The following is a 20,073-nucleotide window of genomic DNA, read 5'->3' as shown; positions in this document are numbered from 1 at the left end:
TCAAGTTATCAGGGAGTAAGACAGATGTTCTGGAGAAAATCCAAACAGAGCAATTTACATGTGGAGTCAGTAAGAAAAACAAGTCTCCTATCTGCAGACAGCCATCCAAAATTTACAAAACAAAACTTAGATTACACAATAGCAATTGTAGTGTGTGATGAAGACTATTCCCCATACTGACCCTGCAATAGCTGAATTGGGTCAGTTGGGACCAATCAGTTACTTAGACTGCAAACAGAGGAGCTTTAGGCTGGCGTGCCAAAGGGGAGTGGGTTGGCAAATGGGGCAGTTACTGTGGAATCGATGATTTAAACCACTACTGTGGCAGCAGCTGCAGCCAAAGACTTGGGCTCTTTAAATCACCTCTACTACACTGCATGGCTTAGTCCAGGCAACACTGAGGGCTGGCTGGGGGAGACTAGCCACTGACCCCTCCCCTTCTGAAGGTCTAGAGCTGAGCTTTCCCTCCCCCACCCCCCCACATACACACATATTGCCCAAGGCCTGACAAAATTGGTCACTAGCAGTGTTGGAGGTATCTAATTAAAGAAAAAAAGAGGGGGGGAGGGGACTTCTACAAAATACAGGAAATTGGAAGCTGAGGAGCCTGCAGGGAAGGAGTCTGCAGTCACTGAGTGGGAGAAGGAAGGAGTGTGTGTGGGGAGGGTGCTGGAGGGATGGAACAAAGTGATTAGCAATCTCAGAGAAGTGGGGAGGGACAGTACATATGGAAATGGCTCAGGGAAAGGCAGTAAAGTCTCACGCTCTGAGAGGGGAAACCACACTGGTGACCCTGCCAAAGGGCTGAGTCATGAAGAGGACAATGCTGGCTCCTGACATAGCAAGAGGGGCTGCAGAGGAAAAACTGATGGGATACAACCACTGGGTGGGGTGTTGGCCTGACTAAGCTAATCCCCAGAACTGACAGAAGACAGCACCATCCAGCATTAAGATGAGCAACCTGTGATACAGTGATTAAACCCATCTGATGTAGTGACCAGAATTTGTGACTGGCCCTGAAGTTTTTGAATTGATAGAGATCAATATGTTAGGAGTGTTCAGGGAGGAAAAAGATGTCTATGACCCCAACACATATGAAACTGCTCTGCAAAGAGCCCTTTTTGCAGGGTTGAACTATGATGGTATTTTTACATTCTCTAGCAGTGGTCACTTACAGTAATTATGCCTCATGACTCAAACAGCTGTAAGCGATAATGACATCAATTGGATACTCAAAGTAACTTGTACCAGTGGCATAGAACATAGAAGTTTAAACTAAAAATTATAGGTTTAGTCACGAGTTGAAAGCTCAAGGAAAATGAGTCAGTTTATGGAGTCAGTCATAAGCATCAAGCTAAGGAATTCTAGAGATGTAGAGAAGAGAGGAGTGTAAAGCACTTCTTAGTACCATCAACTTCAAATATGGCCAAAAAATATCCTCACTTTTTACCTAATGAATTGTGGGTGCACAACAAAAAAATGGTCCTTATTTCCATGCACACAAACATGCACCAAGAATTCTGTTTGTACTACAATAGTGCACAAGTTATTTTAGCTAAGATCATCACCAATTTGTGCTCTCAAAATTTAGGATATTATAATGAGATTTGGTTAATAAAATAAACATTTGGTCAGATCATGGCTCTTTTGAAGCCTACACAATGCAAATCTGCCCTTTTTTGGACATGGTATAATTCTGGTGCCACTGCATCCAAAATATGGTGCAGAAACAGCAATACTAGATTTTAATAAGTATTACCAGAGTCCTTAGCCACCATTTTTGTGATTTACCCACCTTTCTGGATAACTGGAAATGTTTCCAGAGTTCACTTCAGAGTAGCTTGTAATGCAAGTCTTTATTTAAATTAGTTACATGAAATTCTGAAGTACACAGGCCACATGTAGTGGCAGAATGTGAATACAAGGCATGAGGGAATAACAATACATATTGTACTGGATCAAGTAGGCCAATTTAAAATTACTTTAACTATTGATTTGAAATTTTGCTATAAATAACTGTGAATGAATATCTAAACTTTATTTCACCTCCCCACCGTGGAGGGACACTTGACATTTTATAATTTCTCATGTGCTTAAAAACTCTTAAATGCTGTCTCGTAAACACGTGCTACAGAGAGAGAGCAAAACAGAAAACACTTCAGAACAAAACACGTGCAACAACCTAGCAAATGTATTAAAGCCAGTAACAGTTACAGTAACTGTGTTCTGGGCCTCAGCTCTACAAATGCCACTTGTTTGCAATGTCAACAAAAGCATTTGGTTCTGATGAGAAGCACAGATGGAGCTATTTTCTGGATGTAAGCTGCATCCAGACAAAGTGTCTAAAATAGAAACAGAAATTTCAGGGAAAATAAAAGAAATTTGAGTCCTGATATTAATATCTGCTAGAATGAAGTACTATAGGAATGAAAAACATAACCCTGCTAATCTTCCACAGTAGAAGGTAGAGGGTAAAGGAGTCCAAATTGCCAACTGAAGTCTTCTTCCGTAGAGGCAGGAGCTGGAGGGCAGAGACCAATTTGCATTAAATGGAACTGATTACAGCTTCTCCCCTCTTTCACAAAGAATTGTGTCTTGTGGAGACCTCAAGTTCCAGCATATTGTTTTCCATCTTAAAGTGAATGGTCCCTTCCCAGATCAAGATAGGGCCATATAGGAGGCAATGCCCACTACATTTATATTATGAGTGGCAATTCTATATTAAGTATGAGGCTTTGAACCACATTGCAAGGTGGACAAATATCATGGTGATAAGCATGAGAAAAGAATCTTAAGAGAACAGCAGCAACAAGAACTTTGCTGTTATATAATATTTTTCATTTATAGGACCTACAGTGCTTTACAAAACAGCTTAGATAGCATAAAACCAAATAAAGATGCAGTGACTTGCCAAAGGTTACATGGCAGATCAGTGGCAGAGGTGGTTAGAGAACTTGGGTCTCCAGACTTGCTGTTCAGTGACCTAGCCACTGAATCACAGAGTCTACAGAATAATATAAATCAGGGATTGGGACATTGCCTGAACTTTTACCTTGTTTACTAGTTACAGGAGTTAGGGAACAATATGAAACACAATTAATATTAATTGTAAGAGTAAAGAAACATAAAACACATTAGGGAAAGAATGGATTAAATTAGATAAATTAGATGTATTCAAGTCAGTAGGGCCTGATGAAATTCTTACTCAAGGAACTAGCCTAAGCAGTCTTGGAATTGTTAGCAATTATCTTCAAGAACTTCATGTCTCAGAAGATTATAGAAGGGCAGGCATGGTACCTGTTTTTAAAAAGGGGAACAAAGATGACCCAGGAAATTATAGATCAGTCAGCCTAACTTCAGCACTTCAAAAAATACTGAAACAAATGATGCAACAATCAATTTGTAAGTACCTACTTGATAATAGGGTAATAAATAATAGACAATAAGGATTTGTCAAGGACAAATCATTACAAATCAACCTACTTTCTTTTTTTGATAGCATTATTGGCCTAGTGAATAGGGAGAAGCAATAGATGTGACATATCCTGGTTTTAATAAGGCTTTTGACACAGTCCCTCATATATTCTTATAAGTAAACTAGGAAAATGTGGTCTAGATGAAATTACTAGAAGGTGGGTGCATAACAGTTTGAAAGACTATACTGAGAGAATAATCATCAATGGTTCAGTATCAAATGGGGAATACATATCTAGTGGGGTCCTACTGGGGTCTGTCCTGGGTCTGGAATTAGTTAATATTTCCATGAATGACTTGGATAATGGAATGGAAAGTATTCTTATCAGATCTGCAGAGGGTACTATGCTGAAAGGGAATGACAAATTGAAGAGTTAGTTTGAAGTGAACAAGCTGAAATTTAATAAGGACAAACATACCACACCTATGAAGGAAACATCATATGCACAATAAAATAAGGGAATAACTGACAAGGTGGTGGCACTGAGGAAAAGGTTCTGGGGTTTATAGTAGATCACAAATTGAATATGAGTCTACAGTGTGATGTACTAATGAAAAAGGTACCAGTAATATCATTCCAAGGTGTATTCACAGGAGTGTTATGTGTAAGGCACAGGATGTAATTGCCCCACTGTACTTGGCATTGGTGAGGCCTCAGCTGTGCACTATGTACTCAGAGTCCAAAGGAGAGCAACATAAATGATGAAAGGTTTAGAAAACCTGGCCTATGAGGAAAGGTTAAAAATAAAAGATTATGCTGAGTCCTTAGAAAAGAAGCCTGAGGAGAGAACTGGGTAACAATCTTCAAATATGTTGAGGACTGTTATAAAAAGGACAGTAATTGATTGTGCTCCATGTCCACTGAAGTTAGGACAAGAAAATAATGGGCTTAATCCGCAGCAAAGGGGATTTAGATTACACACTAGGAAAAGCTTTCCAACTATACGGATTATTACGTACTAGAATAGATTTCCAAAGAAGATTGTGGACTCTCCATTACTGGAGGTTTTTAAGAACACGTGAGACAAACGTGTGTTGGGAATGATCTAGATTGAGGATAGTTGACCTTGCCTCAGCATAGGTGGTTGGACTAGATGACCTCTGTAGGTCCCTTGTAGCTCTAAATCTCTGTGATCTTACAAAAAAACAAAATCATAGTGTTGTCATCTACCAAAACATTTTTTTGCTTTGGGATTTTCAGCAGTTCTGTGAACTATTGCTGCTCAGGTGTTTTTTGATGAATCATTATCAAGATGTTTTGAAGGGACACATTCCTCACATTGAACTACTCCTGACACATAGCTAACCAATCTTTGGTCACCTAGGTAACAAGCCCAAGGTGCAAGTTTGCATGTGCTGTAGGAGCCTCTAATATTAGAATGTCAATATTGGTTAGTTTACAGGTTGGGAAAAGATCTTCAAATCTTGATTTAAACTTATATTCTCCATACATTGCAGTATGATTTTTCAACAGTATGCCTTGAATTGATGAGCTGCAAGTACATCTGTCAAAAATGCAAGCATGTTAACCTTACTCTCAGTTGTATCAGTAAATTTGTGTTCCATAACAACTAAGGGAATTAATTTTATTATATTGCTGATGCGCGCATGCACACACACACACACACACACCCCTCAGTCTTTATTGTTTAAATTACAATATAAGAATAAAAATAAACAGTTCTTATTCGTCAGCAAAATCCCTACAAGAATTCAATCATTTGTATTAGGATCATTAGGTTAGTAACTAATATGCACAAAGTAAGCCACCAGAAGTATGGTAAACTGATGTCATGGATTCAGCTTGTACCCTCAAAATTAAGAACATTTAGAGTTAAAGAAGCAACACTAATCTTCTCCCCCACCCCACAAGCTGTTCCAAGCTCTTTCAGCACATGTGATATCAGACATGAGAAAACGCTTGCCTGGTGGAATCTGTATCACCTTGGCATGGAGAAGGGATTAACAATAGTATTTTAGGTTTGGTTCTGATTTCCTTGGCTCTGTGGGTGGAAGTCAGATCCTGAACTTTATATTTTTTTATCTATTTTATTCTAGTGCTATTGAAATTTAGAAAATTAAACAACTAAGATATAAAGAGCTGTTATGTTTTGGACAATCTAAGCTTAGGTCAGACATGATTCAGAGATTTCCTTAACATTTGGCAAAAATATTATTCTCTGTGTTCACAGCATACACTATATATTTGTGAAAGTTAAAAATCATTTTCACTGTATATTAACAACAACATGACTAGTATATTCTTAATTCATAGGAGGTAGCCAAAACCCTTATGAAAACCTTTGCTTTAACTTTTTTTGTATTTTAAAACTTGAATATGGATTAATCCATATTTATTAAGTAAATGCTTGTAAATATTTATTTTGAAGGATTCACTGAACTCCATATTTAATTGAAAGATGTCAATAGATCATCCAAAATGAGCAACTTCTTAATTATTTTACACCTTCAAAGTAAAAAAGCTGATCTAAATGAATTAGAAAATATTTAAAAGGATTCGGGAGAATTATTTTATGCCTCATTAGATGCAGGAATTTATTTCAAAAATATAATCCCAAGTCATTTTTTGGCGAGTAAAAAGTTTATACATTCTTCTGTGTGTCCAAAGCAGGATGAAGTTTTGTCCAGAAGCAAATGTTTATTACCTTGATCAAATTGTAATGGGAGATTGTTCAATCCCTGTATTCTTTGCAGGTCCTGAATTAGTCAGGTCAAACAGAAGGAGATTAACTTGAACAAATGACACCACAAGAACAGCAAGAACTTGTGAAAAAGAACAAAAACAAGAGTCATACTCCAGCAATCATAGAGAACAGAGGGACCTTTAACTCCTTGTAAAGATGTGTGTCTTTAAGACCTGTGCGTGTCACCCTTTGTTCTGACATCCTTTCTAACATATCCTTAGGGTGAGTTTTCTGTCAGGCTCACAATTTATTTGTCCAAATTTTGTATGTATACAGTTATGTCAGTGTAAAACTTTCCTACTGCTGCCACTAAAATGGATGGGATCATATACAGTAGCTGCATACTGCAATTGAGACAGCATATGTATCATACTACAGCATATGTATAACACTACAGCCAAAATATGCCCAAGAATGGTTTTTCATATTAGAAATCTATCAATAGCACAATACTTCAAAAAAAAAAAAAAAAAAAAAGAAAGGGGCTGGTATAGTGGCAGCAATGAGAGTAGACGGAGCTTTTAGGGTTCTAATGCTGCAAAAAGTTGGAAAGCATAAGTAGGGGCCAAATAGCTTCTAAAATTCCTTACTAGGGGATTTTTGAGAAGTGGGGGGCAGAAATACATTAATACATCTCCAAAAGAGGGGAAACAGGGAACAGTGTGCAGGCCAGCTGTAAAGATGCAGGAGGGCATGCAGATGACTACCTCTTGAAGACATGGGGAAGGAGTAAAATGTTAAACTTGCCTCCAGAACACAACTCCAGAGCATGGGTCAGTGGAGCCCACAGCATGCTTTGGTGACATTTGGCAAAAGAAACTAGAAGAGTTCAGCCAACGTCACTGTGACTTTTGCTGCAGCTTCACATGCAGTTTCATGTGCAACCACAGTGAACTAAGCCCACTGGGTTTGGTTTGCTGAAATGCAAACCAAAAAAGGTAGTACATGCCAAAGGTGTCAAGCTCATTGGAAGGGGAAGGCCAAATTCCTACCCAGGAAGTTTCACTCCCCCCCATCCACAGACTATCCACTAAAATGGCCAGTTGACACTGAAGTATCATTATTGGGCTTCAGAGGTGACACTCCAATTAGATTAATTGTGAGCTGGCATGGGAACAGAAAGCTTAAGTTTTGGAGAATCTGAATAAGTCCTTGGGGAGTGAGTGTCATAAATATGCTATATAGGCCAATGCAGCCTGCAAACCAACTATCTGCCCCCGTTATGTGCACAATTGCCAGTTTGTACACACAGATACAGGTTTTGAGCATTTATTTTCATGCAAATATTAAAGTGGAGCTCAGTTTTGAAAATGTGGCCCTTTTAGTTATGTTTTTGTTGATCACTCCTGGGGGTAGTTGGTGCAACATGCACAGAACATGTACTCCTGCAGATTCTCTTTTCTTTCCCACAGTCAAGAATCATAGAATCATAGAATCATAGAATAATAGGACTGGAAGGGACCTCGAGAGGTCATCGAGTCCAGCCCCCCGCCCTCAAGGCAGGACCACGCTCCGCCTACACCATCCCTGACAGATGTCTATCTAACCTGTTCTTAAATATATCCAGAGAGGGAGATTCCACCACCTCCCTTGGCAATTTATTCCAATATTTGACCACCCTGACAGTTAGGAATTTTTTCCTAATGTCCAATCTAAACCTCCCCTGCTGCACTTTAAGCCCATTACTCCTTGTCCTGTCCTCAGAAACCAAGAGACCCCCCAACCCTGAGCCCTGAGCTTCCCCTCTCCCTCTTCTTCCTCTTGCTTCCCCCTTCCAACTCCCTCCTCCCAGGTTTCCCCCTCCCCTCTTCCACCTCCTTTCCCCAGTCTCACCAGAGTTTCATTCCCCTCCTCCTGACAGTTTTATTAAATAAAGAGAGTTTGTGTTCATGAAAATATGTGTATTTTATTTACATCAGGAAGGGGGTTAGGGAGGGGTAAGTGGAAGGATGTGAGGGAGAAATGAGGCACAAGCCCCCAGTGGGGCAGACCAGGGAGGTTCTTAGTGCTCCTCAGGGTGGAAGCTGTCCCGCAGGGCCTCCTGGATACTCCCGGATGGAAGCCTACAGCAAGTGCAGCCAGGCTCGCAGCAACATGTCCAAGAGAAGCACCAGAGTGCCCAGGGGCAGTTCTGGCTCCATGTTGCAGAGTGCTGTGGTGTCCCGAGTGAGGGCAACCAGAGCACCAGAGACAAAATGCTTTGCTGTCCCTCATCGAGGTAGGCAAGCAAGCAGGGAAACCTGAGAACTGGCTGTCCAGGGGTGGTCCCTTTAAGCACAGGCCTCAGATAGCCTCAGGTAGCAGCCACACAAAGTAACTCCTGACCTGATGCCCTGCCAGACCTGGTTCCGGCCAGCCTTAAATGCAATTCAGCATCTACTTAGTGTGAACGTGCTATTTTGAAATGGCAAAAAGCTATTTCAAAATGCATTTTGTGTGTAGACGCGTTATTTCAAAATAACATTGTAGTATAGACATACCCTCAGAGACCAGGAGAGAAAGGGGAAAAAACCTACCCTATAGTGATGGGGCAGCTGCCCCGCATTGGCCTAACCATGGTTAAACCCAGCTCTGGAAGAGGACTGAGATTTTGGAGCTCACAGATGTGCAGGTAGCAGCCAATTAAGGCCCAGCTGAGAGAGTATAAATAAGGTCTGGAGTGGAGGAACCTGGCTGCCAGAGAAACTACGGAGGCTTCCTGAGACACAGCAGTGCTGGGGAGGGGCAGGCAGAGCTGCAGAGCACTTGTCTGACACCACTCTCAGGTTCCAGGGCCTGAGAGAAGGCCTGAGGCTACAGGGAGGTTGCCAGGGCAGCAAAAGGCAGCAGGTCCACTGCCTTGCCAATGCTGAGTGGCCATTTCAGACTACAGTTTGCCCCTGGGATAGGGGTTAGATGTTGACTGGCATTGAGTCATTGAGGTAAAGTGGATATAGGGGGCTGGGTTCCTTGGAAGGGGAGGACCCCAGAGTGCAGGGGCATTGCTGTATGGTAGTACTTGGGAGGAAAGGGCACTGTGAACAGGAAGGAACATGGGCCTGAACCAGTGCAGGAGGTGGATAACAGACACCAGCCAGCAGAAAGTGCTCCAAGGAGGATTCCCAAAGAGACTAGTAGGAGGTGCTGTAGCAGTAAGAGGTTGACTCCATTACACCACCAGAAACAGTGTTTTTTTGTCAGGCAGACAAGAAACACTGCTTCCCGAAAATCTAATTCTCATGTTAGGACATGTCAGAACTCATAGGGGAGTGTGAACTAGCTCCTGAATAGTAATAAAAAAAATGAGGGCATGATTTTTTTTTCAGTCATTTAACCCTAGGTGGGGTTTTGGTGGGATTTTTTTTGTCATTCCTTGGACACAGACCTACCCTGATACATTTCAGAAATACACCCTGCTATTGAACACTCAACCTTTCTTCCTCTTCAAAACAAACCGTTACAACAGCATTTGTAGAGCTAACAGAAATAAAGACCTTTGCTGCAGGTGTTGGGTATAAAGACAGTGAGTACCGTAGTACTAATTGTAGCCTCACTCCAGCTAATCTAATACCAACATGATTTAAGTAAGCAACCAGAGGAGAGAGAATATATAACTTGTGGAGGACAAGGATGAGAATCTGTGTCAGTGGACTTTTTTCTCTCTAGTGCTCTCTACAGTCTGCACAAAACTCTCTGTAAGTGATTCCATTCCCCTTCCCCAATTAATTTGCTAAAGATTAGCTAACAAAGTAAAAGAATGAAACATCTGTTTGATAGACATGCAGAGATGTATTTATGGCACTGCTGATCCATCAACATTTAAATTGCATGCTGCTGTTACGTTATTTGGTGTAAGATGAGAGAGTCCCTGTCTCAACCAGGAACAAACAGCCTGTTCTTTACCTCACATTTGTCTTTATCTCTCCTGCTCTTCTTTTTATAATGGTTTTCTCCACTTGTTGCTAAACAAGTCTTTTTTAATGAAAATGAGATTGCTCAGCAGGAAATGTCTCAAGCTTTCCCATTTCTATTCTGGATAATAAAAGATGGCTCTTGATGATGCAAAATGTGAAAATATAATGAATTTTGACTGTTAGCAAACATTACAGCCAGTGTGAGCAATAGAGACACCATATGGACAACATAATTTGACTAGAAACAATTATGGTCTTAAAAGTATGAGTGGAGAGTTACAATAACAAAATTATCTTTTTTTACCAAATCTAGTATATTTATAATTATTCACTGTATGAAAAAATATTTGTACTTCTGAATGCTTATATTTTAGCAGCTTTTTAACATAACCAGTAAAACAGCAGTACACATAACAATACTAGAATAAAGTTTTACTGTAAATTGATTCTGTATTCTCTGTATAACGTGCTATCCCTGAGGTAATTATGCACTGAAAAATTAAAAATTCTATGCACAATAATTATTTTCACAAATAAAATATACAGAAACAAAACAATATAATCACGCCATGTTCAATTATTTGAAGAGTATTTTGAAATAAAGTACCAAAAATAATTGAACATGGTGTGATTATATTGTTTTCACAAATAAAAATGTAGAATTATGTGCCTCTAATAGAAGTGTAAAGGACCACAAGGCTGCAGCCCAACTCAAAAGGCAACTGCCCTCACTAGCAGCATATGTGCTGAAGGAAGGAGGCTTGTTGGGCAATTCTGGGCACAGGGGAAATGGGACTCAGTAGGGGAGTCCAGGTGAAGATGGTTAGGGCTCAGAGAGGATCTGGTTTCTGGAGAAATGGGGCTTGGTGGGATGGGAGTCAAGGTGCAGCTGGCTGGGACTTGGGGTGGGTGGGGGACTAGGTGAGAGGATTCGGGGTGAGGTTTGGAGGATTGACTATGGGGGATTGATTAAATGAGTTCTGAGTGCAAGGGTGTAAGGCTCGTAATGGCAGGTTGAGTGCATGTCTATCCAACCCCTGTACATCTGGGCTATGTCTACACTCACGGCTTCTTGTGCAAGAGTGTCTACACTGCCCACCTGCTCTTGCGTAAATTTACAGTATGGCGTTGTAAGAGGGGGCTCCTTGTGCAAGAGCTATGCTCTTTTTTGACAGGTGTAAGCCCTCTTACACAGGAGCTCTTGCGCAAGAGGGCAGTGTGGATGCTCAGCAGGGATTTCTTGCGCAAGAAAGCCCTATGGCTAAAATGGCCATCAGAGCTTTCTTGCGCAAGAAAGCATCCACACTGCCATGGGCGCTCTTGCGCAAAAGCACAGCTCGCACATGGCAGTGTGGACGTTTTCTTGCACAAGAGTTCTTGCACAAGAAGCCACGAGTGTAGACATAGCCCAGATGTACAGGGGTTGGATAGACATGGGAGCAGCTCCCCACACAGTGATTGCTCCCACACAAGGCTGAAGAGTGATGGGACAACTAGGGGGTTGCTGCTAATCCCCCTGTCCACCCAAACCCTGTGCATCTGGACCCCATTGCACCCAAACCTTCCTGCTGAGCCTCAGCCTTCTTCACCTAGAACCCCTCCTCACCAAGCCTCACCCCCTGCAGCTAAGCCACCTCACCCAAATCCCCCTTATGTGGTGCAGAGATTCCTGTGGCCAGGGGAGATGTCTTGAGATGGATTTGATTTAGCCCTGGCTGCTGTGTGCAGGGAAAGGAAACTGTCTTCATTGTCCCTCTCCCTGCCCAGTCAGGATTAACATCCCTGGGCACCCAGAGCATCCCCAGACCTCTCATCCCTGCCTTCCCTAGGGTGACTTACCTCTCCCTGGCTGCATTGGATGCCCAAACAGATGCACCCTTGTGGCTGGGGAAAGATAAGTGATCACTGTCCCCTATACTGTCTTCCACTTTCAAGTTCTCAACTAGTTCCTCCCTATTTGTTAAAACTGATCTTAGCTTTCCTTATTGAGTTCCTCACTTGCAAACATATGCATAGACACAACATACCCCCTCCAACTCCTCTGTAAACTATTCAAGCTTACTCCCACCTTCTAAAAACTAGTCAAGCTTCATGCATGATGGTAAAATGTATGATTGTTATTATTATTTCTATTTTTAAATATTTGGCAGGTCTAGGATAAAATGGTGACCGGGCTATATAAATGCAGCTAAATAAACAGTAGTCTAGAGTCTAACACTTTCAGCATTCCCACTATGTGAAATCTAACACTGGTAGCACTTGTTAGGCTGAACATGAAAAATCCTAGTGGTATGCTCCATGCTGCCTGATGGGTTAGAAATGGTGCAATAGCAGATCCAGGAAACAATCATACAGATTGAAATTAATCTTCAAAAGTATCTCCTACATTTTCTCATTTCATGATGCATTCAGCATTGAAGCTATATTGGTTGTTTGTTTGCTGGACAGTGATCCTGCAATATTACACCCACTATGCTAGCAGCAGAAATCTCATTCTTCTCTACTTAACTGAGCTTCTGTTAATATTCCAGGACTGTCACAGCCTTTAAGGAAAGTACCCATCATAGTAACGATAATATTCTATTTTCATTATATTGATGCGTAGATGCATCTAAAATAGACAGCAAATGTCTGACATTAAAGCAGAATTGGTACATGAGACTAGACATCTGTGGCAGTGATGTAGGAGGGTAGGATATAGAACAAGAAGGAAAATATAGACAACTAGAAGATTTATCTAGTGTTGCTCAGGATCGTATCTCAATTCATTTTTGTTGTTCTTCATTTAAATCATTGCTCTGGGGTAGGGCTGGGGATGAGGGGTTCAGTATGCAGGCTGCCTTAAGGAGACAAATTTACCCCAAACCTTTCTCATCATAGTAGCTTGGGGCTAGGTGAGAAGTGCCTTTCCATGGCTGCTGAAACTCCAGCAAGCACAGGTGGGGGAAGGGTGCACATCCCCTGGCTGGGGCAGGTCCAGATTCGTCTGCCTCCTGCCTTCCTCCTCAGCCAGATAGGGAATGCAGCAAACTGCATTTTCTGCTCATTCCCTGTCAAAGGGGAACAGCCAGCGATGTTCCCATATAAATCTGTGGGGAGTGGGGGAAACTGCACCCCCTCTGCCCTCCCTAAATGGCACCTGGAGAGTGGGAGGCTCAGAGTTGGGGCGGTCCTGAATGGGGGAGGGAGGAGGGCCCTTTTACCTACCTGGTGATTCTGTCTCTTTTCTATATGGTTTTATTCATCCTTGTATGAATGGGGGAGCTTCAGCCCTCCTGAACACACACAACCAAATGCTTTCTTTAAGTTCTGATATGAGGAAGCTGCATACCAATGTAGTGGTCCTTAGCTCTTACCAATTTGGAGTTCTTGAACAAATAGACCACATTCCTGAGCCCCATCACTCAGGGCTTAAGCTTTGACCTCAGATGTTGGGGCTCAGGCTTTGACTCAGGCCTCAGATACAAGCAAGTCCAAAGCCAATCCTGTCAACCCCATGAAAACAGGGTTGCGACCCACAGCTGTAATCACTGAATTATAGCAACATGGCGTGGATGAAAAGCTGCCTCTCACATAGGCTCCAGGTCATTTAGTGCTTTATCAGTTAAAACCGGCACCTGAATTTTACCCAGAAGCCAACTGGGAGTCTAAGCAGAACATGGATAACTGATGTCATGTGCTTCTGGCAAGATGCATTGCTTAAAAAGCAAGCAAGCAAACAGTGTAGCATGGGGCTATTTATCTCCCATTTCTGAACTGATTTAAGTAGGTTTGTGTCCACATTGCATTAGTCTAGACTTGTAGTGATAAAAGAATGGATTAGGATGGCATGAGCTATATCCGAAAAAAATAGTTTCAAGTTCTTGGTCAGAAACCGGTGGGGGGTGGGGGGAACAGTTAGTTACAGCTACTATAGTATCAATAAATAAGATTTAAGTAATTTACATTTAACCATAAGTCCAAATCACCCAGATACAGAAAGAGAAGTCCTATGGATCAGCAAAACTTCTATCTTATAAAACATATTTTATTCAGTTACCTCTCTACTAAAAACCAGTAACTTGTGTTTCACAAATCATACCTTTCAAAAGGGCATTCTGTCTTAATATGACATCAAAAGATAGAAATATTCACCACTTCTCTTGATAGTTTAGTTCTATGTTTAATCACCCTCACTGTTAAAAATGTGGGTCTAATTTCTGATTTTAATTTGTTTAGCTTCATCTCCCATCCAGTTCTTCCTATGCAATCCTCTACTACAGGGGTCTCCAAACTACGGCCCGGGGGCCGGATGCGGCCCGCGAGGCCCTCTCATCCGGCCCGTGGAGACCTTTTTGGATTCAAAGGCAGAAGAAGTGAGATTGTTTCAAAACCCATTTGAAGCAGATGTGGCCAGTTGCCCAGATGAACTGCAGCTGGAAGTCATTGAGTTGCAAGCAAATGACCTCCTTAGGGACAAGTTCAAAATAGGACTGGTGGGTTTTTACCAGTTTTTGCCCAAGGAAGACTTTCCTAATGTCAAAACTTTTGCATCAAGGTACCTTTCAATCTTTGGAACAACATACCTGTGTGAACAAACATTTTTAAGAATGAAATACGTGAAGAACAATTTGAGAACAAACTTGTCCGATGATAATCTCAGGTCACTGTTGATGTTAGGGACAACAAATCTAAAGCCAGAAATGTCTGCTATTTTGGCATCCAGGAAACAATTTCACCATTCACACTAATACAGGTGTTCATGTGTAGTGTATGAATGTGTTATTAAATAATAACTGAATAAAATAATATTAAATACATAATTAAAAACAACATCCATGTTTTGATTGTTTTTTATTTGGACCTCAAGTGTGTAGTCGGCCCCCGAACTGCTGTTTGATAGTTAATGCGGCCCTCGGGCTGAAAAGTTTGGAGACCCCTGCTCTACTAGATTAAAGAGCCTTTTAGTAATTTGTAATTTCTTCCCATGAAGGTACTTATACACTATCGTCAAGTCTCCTCTCAAACTTTTTTGATAGGCTAAACATTCAATTTCCATTCCCTCCATGTAATTAAAGAGGGCCATAGTTCCAGGAGTCCAAACTCCATAAAGTAATTCACTGCTCTGCATCTGTTGTAGTAAGATTCTCCCCCTCCAGTGACAAAGTACAGGAACAATTCCATCTGTTATAGAAGTGCATGTCATAACAACCATATCCCTTCATATGGGAATATGAGTCACAATAACATATGCACAAACTAAGAGCTTATAATTATCATAATAAAAACTTGACAGCCATTGTTTATAGTCATATGCATAGCTGGTTCCACAAAAGTTAACAGGTGAAATCCTGACTCATTGAAGACAACAGCCAAATTACTATTGACTTGAGAGGGATTTCTCCCAACTAAATTAGGAAAATATGTATTTAGGAAAATACTTTCCCAGTCTCTTATAGGTAGAGCAGAAACATAATTCCTTAGGCAAACAGATCATAATTCCATTATGAATCTCTAACATTATCTGCCAAAGCACATGTGCAGATAGTGAGGAGCATAGGTCAGATTTGATTTGTACTCGGTGTTGATAATCACAATCTATCATTTGTCCATGGCATCACACAGCATAACGAAATTTCCTCTGATCACAATCACTTTTACCTCTGATTTCCCCAATCCCTTTATTCTTATGTTTACTTCTTCCCAAAACATATATGGATAATAAATAGTTTGTATAATCCAATGGTAGTGAAGGACAACAATAAGCTAGGTTTTGGGTGCAGAAAGAATTAACCCTAATGGCTGAATAACAACAACTATTCTCGCGGGAAGATCTTAGATTGCTGACCTGTCAGAGGGATAGAAGAGGAATAACAAAGATTCTAGGTGCAGTGGAAAATGTTGGCATGTGCTAAGTGTGGAATGTCAAGGGATTTTAAGGGTTACATGCACTGGGATGACAAATGGACCTCATGGGAGACTTTATTAAGGACTGATTTGCAGTTTGGTTTTGATAACACATTTTCCCCAAGGAAGGGTATTATTGAAGTAGAATCCTGGGGTTACTTGAGGAGGAAACTGAGGAAGGCACACTTGTGATGCAGCCTGCCAAAAGACAGTGTTCCACTTGGTGTCACTGATAGTCTCATTTATCATGGTTATTTTGAAACATCCTATACTGACAGGGAATCCTTTTGGATGTTCAGAAGTTATTTACGGGTAACTTTTTAAAAACCCCATGGCAATGTCTATTCCTAAGGCTTTACTTTCCATTTGGTAGCCTAACAAATTATCACCCAATATTGAATAGCCCTTTCAAAGCCTAACTCCCGGAACACACAGTGCTGATCTGGCTAAATATAAGCACTTAAATAAAGGTTATTATTTCTAGTACTGTGCAAAAATTGCAACAAGATGACAGTTCTGTTCAGAAGATGCTGAATAAAAGTATTAAATGCTGATTCCGGTCAGACATTCACCTCTATTAGAGCTGATTATCTTGCTGTGAACCTGTGAATCACTCTCTAATAAAGCTGACAGCACTTTACATGATGGTCCTTCAGGGATAGCTATGTACTGCTTCCAGTCATCTTTATTCAAAAGACACCAGTATGTTCCTTTTTGTGATCACTGTAGGACTTATTGTACTTGTAGAGTACTATAAGTGCCCACTTTGGTTATGTATTTACATGCTTCCTCATATATTTATTTGTCACAGTGTTATCCTTCACTTTCATGCAGGTGAAACTCTGATCCATCATTTCATTCCCTAAAATGGCGACTATGTTCTCCTTTTGTGTCTTCATGACAGTGTTAGGTGCATTACATTTTATATGTGACATTTATGTTGCACTCCTCATCTCAGTCTGATTACCATAATTTAATTGTTGTACAAACCAGTCAGGCAGGTTAGCACACAATCTGAATCTTTGGGATTTAGAGCCAGATTTTTAAGGCATTTAGGTCCCTCAAGAGGCAAATCAAGGCCATTGCATAGGAGCCACTGAAAGTTCCAAAGCCACAGCTCAGGTGCCACCCAAGCCCTCTAAGTGTCATCATTTCTGCCAGTTGCCATTTTCAGGGCAGCTTGTGCCCTGAGCTCACAGCTAATACATTGCTCAGTCAGAGCTCCTGCTCAAACCAATGCCCTAGAGGTGGGATTTTTTCACTAGAGGAGGGAATGTTTATCTTATCAGTGGGACCTCATCCTGTAGAGATGCTCTGAGCATGGCTATAATTTATTATCAGTCAGACCCCACAGAAGAAGGGCCAAAGGCAGGCCACTGGTATGTGGATTGTAAGCACAGCACTTGCTTAAAAGACAGCCCAAGACTCAGGGAAATATATGGTGACTGTAAGTCAGATATTGCATGGGAGCAGGAGAAAGACAGATGGTTTTGGCTTCTGGGGCATGAATGACTTAAGTGGCTGACATGGTTTAAGTGCCCTCTTCTGGAAGTGGGTTCACAGTTGAGGATCTGGAGTAGAGAGAGGCATTCATCTTTGGCCCTCAGCCAACCACCCAGGGTAGCTCTTAGGCACCTAAATCCCGCTCCAGGATAGTTTAGGCCCCTCCATATTCAGGGGTCCAGCTTCTGAAAATCTCATTTGTAGGCAACTATCCCCCTCCACTCTTTCATGGTCCCTGGGAGTGCAGAGCCACCTAATTTGGCACTGAAAAATCCATTAGGCAGTGACACTTGCCTAGGGGGTAGGTGTTGCTCTGCTCAGTTGAACACCACCTAAAATCCAGTGCTTAATATGTGCTGGGGCTTGCTGTGCCCCAGAACCTCTAGCCTTGGCAATCCATAACACTGGCACCTCGGGGCTCCTAATCAGCAGCTGCCACTCTCTCACTGTCCAACTCTGAAAGCAGTGCCAGCAGCAGCACAGAAGTAAAGGTGGAAATGCCATACTGTGTGCCAGCAGTGCCACCACTCTCTGGCCACCAATCCTAAGCTCTTTCATTACAAATTAGCCACGGGCTCAATTCCTTTAAAAACCTGGTCCCTGGGCTGAATACTTCTATAATGTCATTTTCACATTTCTTTCAATTTCTTTATACCATAGTCTTCAAGTACATCTTGAATAATCTATAAATGTATCCCCTTTTTTTATTCAGGGCCACAGTATTTTACTCATGCTGAATAGTAACTTATTCCACGAATAGTCTTACTGAAGTAGAGATGTTACTCACAGAGGAAGGTGCAATTCAGAGTGATCACGGGTAACAGAATCAGACTCTCAAAGACGAGCTTCCCCTCACGCCCCATTTTCTCTTTCATCTTTTAAAAGAGTTTATGGTTGTCTGGAATGTTGCAGAATGTCCTAACCAAAAATGCTGCACAGGGGAGGAAGCTATAAACAAAACAGCATAGTTACAAACCTGTTATCTGATTTCATCAGGACTTTCCTGAAGAATTTAATTCCTTATAAAACAACAGAATATATTTAAAGTTCAACATCGACAATTTTGTATTGTTAAGTTAAACTCTTACTTTACAATCTTCTTCAAAAATTACTCCCGACAGGGGTTGTGGGGTTAAATTCTGTCCCAGCAAAGCCAACAGAAGTACTGCCATTGAAATCAGTGGGACCAGGATTTAATGAATTACCATATACATAATCACCAAAAAAATGCATACAGTAAGAAGAAAAAAGTTTGTGATTTAGATTTAAAATTATAAAGAAAAATCTACACTGTTTCCCTTTGTGAAAATAATTCCAACTCAGACAATTAAGATCTGATCCCTCAGACTCTGTTCCACTAATATTACAATGATGTAATTCCACTGAAGATAGAAATAGAAAGCAAAGTTACTCACCTTGGTGCAGTAACTGTTGTTCTTCAAAATGTGTGTCCCCGTAGGTGCTCCACTGTAGATGCTGGGCTTGCTCTGACACCACTGTAGGGAGATTTTCACAGCAGTAGTTGGCTGGACCGCGCATGCTTGGAGGGCGTCTCGTGGCGTTCGCACTCTTTCACACCATTCACAGTCCAGCTCTAGCCAGTTCCTCGAACCTGCCTCAGGATCTGGAAAATAGAAGGACACAGACTCTGAAGCAGGGAGGTGGCTGGGTAGTGGAGCACTCACGGGGGGACACATCTCGAAGAATGACAGATACTGCACCAAGGTGAGTAACTTCGCTTTCTTCTTCGAGTGATGACCCAGTGGGTGCCCACTGTAGGTGTCTGCACAGCAGTGTTCCCCCATATATAGGTAGGTAGGATTTGGAGCCCCTTATTTATTGGCAGATAGCTGCAGTCTTTTTGTTACAGAATTATCTGGCAGCCATCTGCGCTGGATGGTGTAATGCCTAACGAAGGTATAATAGGAGGCCCAAGTGGCTGCCCTACAGATATCTGCAAGGGGAACACCTCTAAGAAAGGCAGTAGAAGCTGACATGGCCCTAGTGGAGTGGGCTCTAGGGAGTTCTGGAAGTGGTATTTTGCGTATGGCATAGCACTGGGTTATGCAGGAGACAATGATATTAGCTATTCTCTGGGAAGAAAGAGGCTTGCCTCTTGACCACTCTGCAAGGAAAAGGAGGAGTTGGTCGGTCTTCCGAAAAGGTTTAGGTGTGGTCTATATAGAATGCTAGAACCCTGAGTACATCTAGAGAGTGAAAATCCACTTCCTGGGGGGGGAAGTGTGCGGCTTGGGGTAGTAGGAGGGCAATATAATAGGCTCATTAATGTGGAATTCGGAACAGGTCTTGAGAATGAAGGCAGGGTGGAGTCTAAGGATGAAACAGTCCTTCTGGAAAATGATATATGGGGTACCACCATCAGCGCTGATATCTTGCTAGCTCTACAGGCTGAGGTGATGGCGAGAAGAAATACTAATTTCCTTGTTAAAAGCTGGAGAGGTATTGTGGCTAGTGGCTCAAATGGTGGGGCCATGAGAGTTTGAAGGACTAAATCCAATCTCCATAGTGGGGGCAGTGCCCAAAGGCGGGGGGGTTCAAATTCGTGAGCCCTCAGAGAAACCTCTTTGTGAGAGGATGAGCGAACACAGAAA

The 20,073-nt window shown here is 41.7% G+C and overlaps 1 protein-coding gene across 1 annotated transcript in view; it reads right to left on the bottom strand.

Moving 5' to 3' along the window:
- GPR6 (G protein-coupled receptor 6) overlaps nt 1-19,081 on the bottom strand; it is a 32,027-nt gene extending 12,946 nt beyond the window's left edge. Inside the window, exons 1-2 of the mRNA XM_006123249.4 lie at nt 18,877-19,081; nt 18,249-18,409 (exon numbers count right to left, since the gene is read on the bottom strand). The gene's annotated coding sequence lies outside the window, so the exon portion shown is untranslated. The remainder of the gene's footprint in view (nt 1-18,248; nt 18,410-18,876) is intronic.
- Nucleotides 19,082-20,073: the final 992 nt, after the last annotated feature.

Source organism: Pelodiscus sinensis, chromosome 3, assembly GCF_049634645.1.
Source record: "Pelodiscus sinensis isolate JC-2024 chromosome 3, ASM4963464v1, whole genome shotgun sequence".
Lineage (NCBI taxonomy): Eukaryota > Metazoa > Chordata > Testudines > Trionychidae > Pelodiscus > Pelodiscus sinensis.
The sequence above is the reverse complement of the archived record's forward strand: the minus strand, read 5'-3'. Positions and strand labels throughout refer to the sequence as shown.